The sequence below is a fragment of the Oryctolagus cuniculus genome, chromosome Y, assembly GCF_051225735.1.
Source record: "Oryctolagus cuniculus isolate XC-2025 breed Fujian yellow rabbit chromosome Y, ASM5122573v1, whole genome shotgun sequence".
In the NCBI taxonomy this organism is placed as follows: domain Eukaryota; kingdom Metazoa; phylum Chordata; class Mammalia; order Lagomorpha; family Leporidae; genus Oryctolagus; species Oryctolagus cuniculus.
In genome coordinates this window covers 27,427,866-27,440,976 of record NC_142889.1, presented here as the reverse complement: position 1 = coordinate 27,440,976, position 13,111 = coordinate 27,427,866, and the positions used below count along the sequence as shown (strand labels likewise).

General features: G+C 41.9%; 1 long non-coding RNA gene across 1 annotated transcript; it reads right to left on the bottom strand.

The window, feature by feature from the left end:
* Positions 1-426: 426 nt before the first annotated feature.
* LOC149119427 (uncharacterized) lies at positions 427-5,273 on the bottom strand. The gene is made up of 3 exons (XR_016228635.1): positions 5,060-5,273; positions 2,342-2,382; positions 427-916 (listed from the first exon to the last, which is right to left on the bottom strand). It is a non-coding gene; the product is annotated as an uncharacterized LOC149119427 (long non-coding RNA).
* Between the last annotated feature and the right edge of the window lie 7,838 nt (positions 5,274-13,111).

Sequence of the window (13,111 nt, the reverse complement as noted above, 5' to 3'; positions counted from 1 at the left end):
AACTTTTCATTCCCCACTCCTTGTTGTGAGGATCTCTAATCTTAGAGATTATTCATTTTTGTCTCTGTTAATGTGACATATTGTTGTCTTACAACCATGAGTTTAACATTTTTAACTTGTTCCCGCACGAAGGTGATGAGTCTCTTTAACACACAAGGTTCTATGGTTACAATTAGGAGTAGAACAATTAAGGGTCCTGTTAGAGCTGACAGTGGAGTAGTAAGCCATGGGGACTGGCCGAACCATGACTCAAACCATCCCTGTTGAGTTTCCCTCTCCCGTTGCCATTTTTTCTGTCATTTTTTGAGTTTGGCCATGGAGTTTATAACCACTCCAGTTTAGTTGGCATAAAAACAACATTTTTTTTTTTTAGGGCCGTGTATAACCCACCCCCATGAAAATGAGATTTAACTCCCGCCTGTTCTGTAATACTGAAATGCAGATACTGGGCTACATCTGGGAGATTGTGGAAGATTTGTCAGGTAGAAGGGGCGGGGATCTCTACCTGGCAGGTTATCAGGTAGAAGGGGGCAGGGCAGGATGCAAAGGCCAGGCTGCCCATGAAACATTGTCAGGATGACTGAGATGTAGATGCATATGCTGGACACATTAGGCCTTTATGTCACACACACATAAGCTCATAACTGACTTTCTGCCTAATATTTTTCCCTCAAGAGGTAATACCCAAAATTTTTCTTTGGGATTATGGATGGAGTTCCGTCTTCTGTAACTTCTTTGAAGCTGGCATGTGGGTGTCGAGGGGGATTTGGGTATTTCCTCTTGCTACCTGTCTTATGGTGTGCAACAGTGGCCTTGGAAAGACTGTGTTGCTTGGTCCAGAGGGCTGCTCAAGTCGTCCAGTGGAATGGGCTGGAAGTCTTGCCTGATGACCATTTGGAGTTCAACAGCTTTTAGTCTGTTAGAGACAAAATGAACAAGGGCATTAAAAACACACGGTGCAAAGAGAAGCATCAAGATTGCAGAATTTAGTGGGCCAAGGAGAGGAAATAGCCAGGATTTTCATGATCAGATGTCAGGCCAGAAATCCCAGCCCTGCTTGGCCTGGTCCTGGAGCTGTTTGGCTTTTTCCAGGAAAAGTACAAATTTGGGTTTGTGCCTGTCCAGTTTGATTGACCCAGAGACAATTTTTTTTTTATATTTAGTAGCCAGTTTTGCTAGGAAGTTAAGCCAATGTACAAGACTAGAGTCTCAGGCTGGGAAAAGAACAGACTAATGAATTATTTACATTTAACCATTTATATTATGGATTATTGTGCACCCCCCCTCAAGAGATAGGCCCTTTAAGTCCTCAGTGAGGACCTGTCCAAATCGGTGTAGGGCTATTTGAGTTAGCTGTTACTGAAATCCCTGTTTTTAGGAACTGGCAGGGAGGGCTTTCTAAGCTTAATGTTATTGGATAGACTTTTAAGGCCTGGCTGGGTGTGTGAGGCCCAGACCTATCCATGGGGTGCTGGAAGAGAATTGAAAGAGATGCAAATCTCCTTTAAGGGAGGCACCCTGTTGACTTGCATTACATGGCTGGACTAGGAGGAGAGCTAAATAGGAGGCAGATAGAAATAGGCAACTTGCATTTCACTGACCCTAGGCCATCCCCTCAATAGCAGTGGCTGGAGCTGGAAGCTGGGCAGAGGCTGGGCAGAGCAAAAGGCTTTTTAGCTCAGGGCCACAGGGTCTGTAGTTCTGAACCAGGAGTCCTTCGACACCCAGGGCAGTTCCGTGTCCAGTGGCCGTGCTCTTGGCAGGGCTGACAGAAGGCATTTGCTGTCACGACAGCTGCTTGCCCAGTGCCCTGGCTCCTTATATCAGCAACAGGTGCCATTTGGGGTGCACCGGCCTTGCTGGGTCTCCTTGATGGCAATCACCGTGTAAAGCAGCCATTGATTGGTCTGTTGCCTATCCTCTGCTGCTAGCTTGCTCCTCGTTTTTCTGGTTTTTAATAAAGTAGACCAAGGAGGCAGCCTCTATGATGTCAGTCAAGCGGGTGCTCAACCCAATCCTGATTTTTGGAGATTTTTTTAATATCAGGGTGAGCTAGAAAAACTATGGTCATGGGCAAATTCTGACACTTAGTATTTTCCTGTGAGTTAAGACCATGTCCATGAGGAGAACTATGGCCTTTTAGGTAAGATCAACTGTGGTGACCTGCTTGCATACTTTGAGGTCATCAGTGTAACTTTTTACACTGAAAAATTGATCTAGTTGTCACATTATTTTATAGTTTAACCTTTTTTTATGTTGTTTGGGACCCTATACTGTGGCCAGGCATTATTACAGAAAAGGTCAGTCATCCCTTTCATAAGGTCTGGGGATCAAACCGTACATTACAGTGGAGAGTCCTGTAGAACAGTAGTAACTTCCCTTCTGGAAGAGAAAAGAGGAGAAGTGAGGCAGTGAGTTGGGTCTCTAGCCTGACTTTTTGGGCTTTTAGATTTAACTGGCAGTTTAACCAGTGTTTACTGTGTAGCCTGACTTAGAGGAGAAATTGTGGCAGAGGTCTCTGCCATTCTTTGGCTTCCAGGTATTTACCGTATAGCCTGTGGACACTAGAGCTTTCTTGGGTTTTTGGAACCCAGTTTTCTAGCATCTGTTGCATAAACATAACTTAACAGAGACAGTAGAGTACACAATGGATTAACATGAATTTTATGTCTCTTGTTGTCGAATAAACCAGAAATAAAAAAAAAAACCTTGTATATAAGAGTTTACATAATTTAGGATTATTTAACAGAGTTAAAAAAAGAGCTTACAGGACCTAACTCTAGAAATGGCAGAGTAACCGAATAAGCAGACACTGTTAAAATAGACATTGCAGTTTTTGCAAAAACAGATTCCAAGATTTATGGTTTAGACCATTTTTAGATATTTACTAACATTAGTACATATTTTAAAAAAAAATTGTTATAACAGAAGATCAGACTTTAACTTTAGGTTAGTGCAATTTTGGCATTAGCACTTAACTCTGTAAACAATATTTTAAAATTGTAAACATTTTAAAACTTTTTATGACTTGTTTACACCTTTTGAAACTTTATACCCGTAGTTACTTTTACATAGCCTAGAATTGTCATGTATGGACAACCTATGAGAATACATGTTAACAAACTAAAACAGTTTTTTTTTTATCAAATATGAGATGTTAAAAGTATATATAATATATTTTTTCAAGTTCTACTTAGCACTGATGCCAAGATGACTTAAGACCCTGAGTTATTAATGAATACCACACCATTATCTGAAATAAAAGTTAAAATTACATTTTCATGTTTTTAAGTAACATGAGGATAACATCTCCTGGACAGCAAACACTAGTGCATGTTTACAACTTTGAAAATATCTTCCTCATTAAGAGAAACAAGTTTAAAGCATATCAAAGACATGTAAAACTGAGCAAGCAAGCCACTGAGGAAAGGGTATTTGCATTACCTCAATTTTCTGAACCAATCTGCATTGGCTTACTTTAGTTAACAACATAAAGGCTTGTATACACAGAATTTACTCTTATTTTTATAAGACCACTTTAGCTGGAAAGCAAAAACATAAATACAGCATAGGTCTGACACCATTTATAACATTTTAATATATTTTATATAATCTGAATTGACCCAAGCAGCTGTTACTTTAACAAATTTAGAGTCTCATTTTTTGAGAGTTCCAGGGATCCGGCTGGAAGCCCAAAGTTGGAAGACTCGGTTTAGAATTTAAGCTGTCAGAGAGTCAAACCATTTAGCCAAAATTAGTACATTTCTGATCAGTTGGGTAATCACTCAGACATTAAAAACAGATAAACAATGTAAACAACTTTGCATTGTAGTTTTCCCAATTAAGACTCTAATGGCAATAGAAAAACGCGAAACCTTCAAGACAGGTGAATGCTCTCAGATGAATAACCCATTGTTTAGGTTTTTATTAGGTGCAAAGAGAAAAGCTAATCAGTTTGGAAAGGGTTAATGGCTTAAGGTTCTGGCTCCCTTAGGTAAGGCCAGCAGTGGTATTGAATTGGAAATTCCTCCAGGAGAGGAGAGAAAAAGCAGCCCTGGCATGGGGGCTCTGCCTAGAGATATTTGGCTTTGCCTGCCTGGGTGTGGCAGGCCACATGGACTAGAATAGAGTGCAGAGAAAGGCTGTGTTCCCCCATTTACAGGGAAGACTGCACACCCCAGGGCCTGGCAGGATTAACCGTGGGGTTGGGTAGGTGCGCCGTTTTACTAAGAGTGTTGGGAACCTCCTATAATTTAACCAAAGCCAGATCAATTAGGACTACTGTAGACACTCAGTCAATTACAACAGATAGTTAACTTCAGCTCTTTTCCAGATTTAGTCCTCAGGCAATCAAAGCTTAGCAACAGTAAATAAAAAAAACAGTAAATAAAAAAAACAGTAAATAAAAAAAAAACAGTAAATAAAAAAACTTTAAGACGCACCAGAGCTACCATAAGCTGCAAAGATGGAAAACTTTCTACCAGATTGGAAAGGATTAACAGGTAACAGGTAACAGCTTTTCCCTAGGTGGAGAGACTTGTGGAATTTCCCTCTCCCTTTCTCCTGGCCAGTGGTATAGGAATGGAGATGAGGAGAGCAAAAGAGTGGGGGAGGGAGCCCCCCAGGAGGAGGAGGAAGGCAGAAAGCAATGAAGCTCCTCATGTCTGGGGGCTGAGTGGGGTTTAAAATCTCCTATCACTCAAGGTTACCCACTACCTAGTTGTCTGAGTTTACCTGGAGGGCCAATATTAGCCTCAACCGAAGCTAAGCCCTGCTCACGTAGCAGTAGGCAGCGTGACCAGGCGTCCCTCCGAGAGAGAGACCTGGTCCTCGGGTCGCAGTCTGGCAGCCGGGAAGCCAAAGCGAGCTCAGGGGGTCTCCAGGCTCTCAGCCAACTGCCCTTCCTAATTTCCCTCCCATTCCTTACAATCCCTCTGGAGTTTCAGCCTTAGCTAAACCATGGCCAGGGTGACTCCGCATTCTCGGAGAGCTGTGGGGTGCCGGACACTCAACGGTCACTTCCACAGATCCAGTCCCGCTTGAGGGAAGGAATACTGACCTTCGATGTCTTCTTAAAATCCCCGTCTGGGTGCCCATGACGGCCAGGCTGGAGAACGGCCTCTTTCACTCAGCTAATGAGTGGTAAATGGAATGAGCCCTCTGGGGGCCAATCCACTCCGAGAGCAGGTCATTTAGAGACACAGGAAGACTGCCACTTTACCTTTTTGACTGACAAAGAAAGGTTATGTGCCTAGTGGCTTACCTCCGACCAATGATTCAAAGTTAGAGACAAAGGTGTAGACACGGTCTGGCCCATGTTAGCAAACAACACAATGTACACAAACAGACAAACAGCGTAGAGAAGCAGCACACAAGGACCACACAAAGTGTCTACCAAATGGGAGCCATCACGGCATCCCATACAAATATAGAAGACTAACGAGCTCGATCAAATACCAAAGTTTCAGCAGTACAAACAAAACGTGAGTCTCTGCAGTCTATTTCCCTACTGCAGGCAACCCACCAAACAGGAAACACTGGGCATCCCCAGTTTTCCCTTTCTCCTGGGGCATCCCCCGGGATGTGGTCTGTGGCTCTGGAGCACGTCTGCCCGCCACAGTCAGGTGGAGCTCTCCCTCGAGCCCGACAACAATGCTGCCAATTACAAACAAATAACAAACCTTACCAAACAACAAATCAAAGTGTACACGTTTAATCAAAACAATAGGCGCCGTACTCACCCCTAGAGATATCCATTGGAGGCGTCCACAGGCAGCAGTCAGGTCTCGGTGGGACCTCCAAATGTTAGGGTCTAAAAAAAAAACCCACCACCCGAGGAACGACTCCAAGAGACTTTTTCTCTCAGTCAACCAGCGAAGGGTTAAATTTATTGATCCAACATGTTGGGGCCCTCTGACAAGGACAGAGGAGCAGTGAGGAACTACAGCATGGGGTTTATAAAGGCAAAAACCACAAAATCGGGAGGAGGGAGAGAATACATGGTTGCTAAGCGGTTGCTAAAATCTTACAATCAGCAATTATGATTTTAAGACATAGACAAATCACATCTTCATTATTAGCCCAGGTAACCCAGGTGCAACCTTTCTACTTTTAAGCTTGAGCAATCATGCTAGGGGGTTTTTGTGCTCTGCCAAGGGTGGTGTAGTGCACTGCTATTGTCCGACTATTTGAGATCATAGTTTCAGACCAGAGTCTCATGGTGGGGGAGTGCTTTCCCAGAATGCAGTCTCAAGTGCTCCAAAATGGAGTCCCTACTGTCAAGGTGCTACTTTACTCTGTCTTATTTTCACAGCTGCACCAGGAAGGTTTAAACCTGTAAGCTTAAGCTTAACTTTTTACACCCACACACATACAATTTTAACTCTTCAATCTAAATACACTAGAGATAGAGATTGACATGGAAAAATAAAACCAAGACCAAACTTTGTGCTGTCTATAGGAAATCATTTAAATATACAGACACATGAAGGGGATTTGAAGTCATCTTGGCCAATCACATTTGGTTTGCATAGTCGGAATACATTCAAGAGGTCTGTTGTGCAACATGGTGAGAATAGTTAATAACAATGTGTCCTACTATAGGAAAATAAACAAGAGTTTAGACTTTTAAGTAATCTTATCATGAAAAATAGGTATATAATGTAGTGGATATGATAATTGCCTTGCTTTGTTCATTTAAATTACATAAATATTTCCAAATTCCATTCTTATCAACTTAAGACAAATACATACACAACTGCTTAAAAATAAAAATATGCAGAAAATAGTCCATTATAATACAAATCCAATGAAATGTAGAAAAACAGCATTCATTTCAGACTAATCAGAATTTAGGTCAGACTACTAGAAGGGTTACACAGTGAGACAACTGGCAGTTCTCCAAGAAGACATTACAAGGCTTCCTACCAGTGCCCCTAAATAAAGCATTAAGATACCTAAGAGAAAACATATAACTCCAAGCAAAACTACAAATTCACCATTTGTAATCAGTACAAATAGATCAACAGTATAAGTACCCAACCAGGGGTCATTAGTAACTAAGAATATGGTTCCAAACAGAAATGTCAGTTAACACTAGGTGAGTAAATAAATAAGGTAAATCTAAGTGTTGGGAAATCAAAAACTAAGTAAGTGCATATGCATGAGAAGTTAGATACTTAATCCTCATACTCCACTAAGACTTCCTATAGAAGTATAATTTATTCACAATCTATAGCCTAACAACATTTTCATGTTATTTTAAAAAATTACTGTGAAGTAACACATGAAAAAAAATTAAGTAAAATATTACCACAAATAGCACAAAATAAACCAAGAAAAACTCACTGTTGAGAGTAATAGATTTTATGCCATGAAAAACATTAAGAAGAACCTGGACTCATTTACCAGTGGGGGCTGTTAGGAAACTGGCAGTTTTAGCCAGGTGGCTGCATGGCCCAGCTACCTGAGCCAGGCTCCACCCCCATCCTAATGGGATTTGCTGCTCTGGATTCCCTGCCCACCCTCAGGAAGTTTCAAAAGGGCCTGTTCCTGAACATGTGCTCTCTTGGTCCTTCTCTCCTGTGCTCTCTTGGCCTCTCTTGGCTTCTCTCCTCTCGTCTCTCTTCTCCCTCCTCTCCACCTCTCTCTCTTTCTCTCTCTTTTTCCTTCACTGCCCCTTCACTCTGGTCTGTTGGGTGTTCCCAAATAAACCCTTTCCCTTACTCTGGTGTTCGGTGTGTTTTGTGATGGCTAACATTAATATATAACAGGGGCAGAGGTAGGAGAGATCAAGAAGACCCCTGGGGCCAACAATGCAGCACAGCAGATAAAGCTGCCACCTGCATTGCCAGCATCCCATATAGGTGTCGGCTCTAGTCCCAGCTGCTCCACTTCCCATCCTGCTCTCTGCTATGTCCTGGGAAAGTGGGAGATGCTCAAGTTCTTGGGTCCCTGCACCCCCATGGGAGACCAGGAAGAACCTCCTAGACCCTGGCTTCAGATCAGCACAGCTCTGGCCATTGTGGCCATCTGGGTAGTGAACCAGAAGATGGAAGACCTCTCTCTCTGCCTCTGCCTCTCTGTAACTCTGCTTTTCAAATAAATAAATAAATATTTTTTTCTTTTCTTTTTTTTTCTGACAGACAGAGTGGACAGTGAGAGAAAGAGAGAGAGAAAGGTCTTCCTTTGCTGTTGGTTCACCCTCCAATGGCCACTGCTGCCGGTGCACCACGCTGATCCAAAGCCAGGAGCCAGGGGCTTTTCCTGGTCTCCCATGGGGTGCAGGGCCCAAGCACTTGGGCCATCCTCCACTGCACTCCCGGGCCACAGCAGAGAGCTGGCCTGGAAGAGGGGCAACCAGGACAGAATCCGGCGCCCCAACTGGGACTAGAACCTGGTGTGCTGGCGCCACAAGGCGGAGGATTAGCCTAGTGAGCCATGATTTGCTTTTATGGGAACCTGGTAACACACTTGATTGTGTTGATCCTATACCCAATAATTTTGTCTAATTCACCTATCAGCTCATATTTGGTTTTGGCTAGTGTTTGATTTTCTCTACATATCCTAGTATCATTAACATACATTAAGAGTTGTATTTCTTAAAAGCTGACCCTATACCTCACATTTCTTTTTGTTTAATTTTCCTAATTATGCATCCAGGACAGTGTTGAAGAAAGAGAGGAGAAAACCTTGTCCAAGATTATTTCCAGGGAAAGATCATTTAGTGCTCTGTGTTAATTATGCTGTTTATTATTACTTCTCTGTAGCTAGTCTTAATTACAATTGGGGAATTGCTATTATTTTTTCTATTCTTTTTATGGTTATAAGCTGTTTCATGAAAAGCTTTTCAACATTTAATCTCAATGATCATGTGATTTACTTATGTTTTTCTTATACATAAATTATTTACTTGGTTTATTTTGCAATGTTAATCATCTTTGCATGATCTAATGTATCCTGCTTGTTATTGATCTCTTCTGTTTTCATATTTTGCTTAAAATACCTGTGTCTCTTATTAAAGATGTATGTTAAGTTCCTTTAACCTAATCCATGTCACTAATGTAAAGCAATGAATTCAAAAGAAATTCAAATATATTCTCTGTCTATTGCCACTTTGGATGAATCTGGGAAAATGAGGAACAACCTTCCTTGAATGTCTAGAATTTTCTAAGTCTGAGTCTGAAATTTTGCTTGTGAAATTTTTAAATTCCTTGATTTGATTTTTCAAATACTGATTAGTCTTTTTTAACTTATATGGAAGTTCTCTGTGTTACACAATATCTCTTTCATGGTATATTGATTTACAAAATATGGTGACTTTTGATATCTCTAAAAAATTTTTACTCCTAACTATTTCTCACAATCCTTACTATCTTGTTAATGTTTATAAATGGAGGGGGTAGCTGAGGGGCTTTGTGGCATAATGAATAAAGCTGCACCAGGGATGCCAGCATCCCATAAAGGCACCAATTTAAGTCCCGTGTGCTTCATTTCTGATGTAGCACCCCACTAAGTGGCCTGGTAAAGTAGCTGAATATGGTCCAAGTGTTTGAACCCCTGCAACCCACACAGGAGACCCAGATGAAGCTCCTGGCTCCTCACTCCTGGCTTCTGCCTCCTCGGCCACTGTAGCCATTTGGAGAGTGAACCAGGAGATGTAAGATTCTCTCTCTCTCTCTCTCTCTCTCTCTCTCTCTCCCTTTCTCTCTCTCCCTCTGTGTGTGTGTGTGTGTGTTCATGTGGTTGTGAATAACTATTTTTTGACAGGCAGTTAGTGAGAGAGACAGAAAGAAAGGTCTTCCTTTTTCTGTTGGTTCACCTCCCAAATGGCCGCTACAGCCAGCGTGCTGCACTGATCCAAAGCCAGGAGCCAGGTGCTTCCTCCTGGTCTCCCATGTGGGTACAGGGCCCAAGCACTTGGGCCATCCTCCACTGCCTTCCCAAGACAAAGCAGAGAGCTGGACTGGAAGAGGAGCAACTGGAACAGAATCTAGCACCCTAACCGGGACTAGAACCCAGGGTGGTGGCGCCGCAGGCAGAGGATTAGCCAAGTGAGCTGTGGCACCGGCTCATAACTATTTTTTTTTTTACTCTGCTGCCTCTCTTGTAATTCTTTCAAATAAATAAATCTTTAAGAAGAAAATTTTTGAAGATGATGCTATTTGGATTCCTGAAGCTGGTTATTTGAATGGTATTTCTCTTTTCTTTCCTTAATGACTTATACTAGTTTTTATTAATTTTAATATATTTTAGAAACCCTTTTTCCTTATTTCTATTGTGCATTTTTCTACAGGTATTGCATTGATGCCTGCCTGCTTTTACTTGCCTCTATTTTGTGGTTTATTCTATAGTTAATTTTATTTCTTAAGAAAGAAACTACAGGGGCCTGGCATTGTGGCATAGTGGGTAAAGCTGCCACCTGCAACCCCAGCATTCCATATTGGTGCCAGTTTGAGTCCAGGCTGCTGTATTTGCAGTCCAGCTTCCTGCTAATGGTCTGGAAAAGACAGCAAGAGATTGCCAAAATGCTTGCCCCCTACACTTATGTGGGGAATCCAGAAGAAGCACCTGGCTCCTGGCTTCAGACTGGCCCAGCTCTGGCCATTAAAACCATTTGGGGAGTGAACCAGTGGATCGATGGAAGATTCTCTCTCTCTCTCTCTCTCTCTCTCAGATAAATAAATCAGTTTTAAAAAGGGAAGCCATAATTACTGGTTCTCAATCACTTGAGGCTCTAAATTTTTCTAAGCAGGTCTCCAACTACTGTGACAATTTATATTGCATCTCCTGAATTTTTTTGCTGTGTTTCCAAATCCTGTAATAATATGCCCTGTCTGCCTCCTAATGTTTCCAGTTCCATGTGTCTGCTCACCTTGCATATTTAATCCTGTTCCTAAAGCCCATATGTTATTTGCAATTTCAACATCTCCTTTATCTGGGACCCTTGTTCATTTTGATAGTTTTGTCATTTAAAAAGTGTCATCCAAGCCAGCTCTTTAAATCTTCTATTCCTTGTGTCTGCAGCATGTACCAGCTGTGAGAGTGCTCATCCCTTTTATGTACAGCACATCTCTCTGCAAGTCTCCTACTGGGCCTGCACACCATGCCAGTCCTCATGGGTCCCCAGCCACTCTGTATGTAGCCCTAATTTTCCCTAAGTGCTGACCTCCCTTTTCCATACAACCTGTCAGGACTTGTGTGTCTCCAGTCTTTCTCTGTATAGAGTGACCTTTCTCCTGCCCTGCAGTGACTTCGTCCCTTTACTCCCAGTTCATGGAAGCCTTTGGGTACCACTCTGACCTTTGCTTACAACTACAGCTTCCTTCAGTTGTCTGCATGCTACTTACCTGAAGCCAATGTCTTCCTTTTGTCTTTGGAACCCCTGTGACTCCAGCCCACACGTTTTTTCTTGTGTCCCCATGTCCAGTGTCCATGCCCCATATTTCCTAATCCCATGTGCCTTCAAGAGCCTCCACCTACTGGGACAGCTTGGCTCTCTGTTTATCTACTAAAGAACATTGTGATTTCATTCAGGTTTTAGGCAGTATGAGTAAAGCAGCTGTATGTTTTTATCCTAGATTATGGGTTTAAGCTTTCAAGTTAGCTGGGTAAATATATCAGGACATCTTTCCTGCACTGTATGATGATGCTATCATAGGCTTTGTAATAACTTATCCAGATATCTTGTGAAGGATTTAGCCATTTTGACCAGTAATGAATAATATTTTTGAATACTCTACATCCTACTAAACAATTGGCACCATCATGATTGTTTACTAAGACCGTTTTATAATTATGTAGTGTTTCTACCTCATTGGCATTTAATTTGCATTAATTTTATGGAACATTCATTCTTTTATCTCACAATCCCCTAAAGTTCAATATATTGTATGTTTTTATTTCTAATCTGCATATATCCTATGTAAATATAACTCAATTTATCTAGGTTAAGTTGGAGGATTTATCACCTTATTAAATGTCACAAGCTTCATGAAATTTGCAGGTAATTCTGGTGAATATATATTTTCCAAGTATTTCCTCCCATTGTGGTGCTTATCTTCTGCTATTTAAATATATGTTAGAGAACATCTTTAGTTAACACAGCTCACATTATATATTTTTATGGATCATGCATTCAATGCTGTATGTAAAACCTCTCATATAAATAAATTTATGTCATGTTTAAAAGATAGAATAAGGCCGGCACCACAGCTCAATAGGCTAATCCTCCACCTGTGGCACTGGCACACCAGGTTCTAGTTCTGGTCTAGGCTCTGGATTCTGTCCTAGTTGCCCCTCTTCCAGGCCAGCTCTCTGCTGTGGCCCGGGAGTGCAGTGGAGGATGGCCCAAATGCTTGGGCCCTGCACCCCATGGGAGACCAGGAAAAGCACCTGGCTCCGGCCTTCAGATCAGCGCAGTGCACTGGCCGCAGCACGCCAGCCGCAGCAGCCATTGGAGGGTGAACCAATGGCAAGGGAAGACCTTTCTCTCTGTCTCTCTCTCTCACTGTCCACTCTGCCTGTCAAAAAAAAAAAAAGGTAGGATAAAACAGTGTAGCTACATTATGATTATACCTGTGTAAAAACACTTGGATAGGAAAAGGTGTCCAAACTGTAATAACAGATTTTATCAAGCTAGAAGACTCATGGGTGATATTTTTTCCTTTATTCTAAATAAAATGTTGTTCATTTTGGAGAAAGGGAATTCTGAAAAGCATTAACATGAACAATAACCCTGTGATTCCATCATCCACGAAAGTCACTGCCAATTCTGAGGTAGGTTCTGCTTTGTTTCTGGATTTCCCCATATAGCCTATTCTTCAATTGATTGTATGGTGTTGATGCACCATACTCTGCATATTTTATATTATAGCTTGCTGGCAATTTTTCATTGGAAAAGAAATGACAGAGTCATGTCCTTACTCAAATTTGAACCCCTCCAGGGACTGGCTTTGTGGCCTATGAAGGAAAGCCATAGCCTGCAATGCTCATATCCCATATGGACTCCAGTTCTCCAGGCTGCTCCTCTTCCAATCCAGCATTCCACTAATGGCCTGGGGGATGCACATTAAATCTGTGTGGGTACAAACTGTTGAAATCTTTACTTATC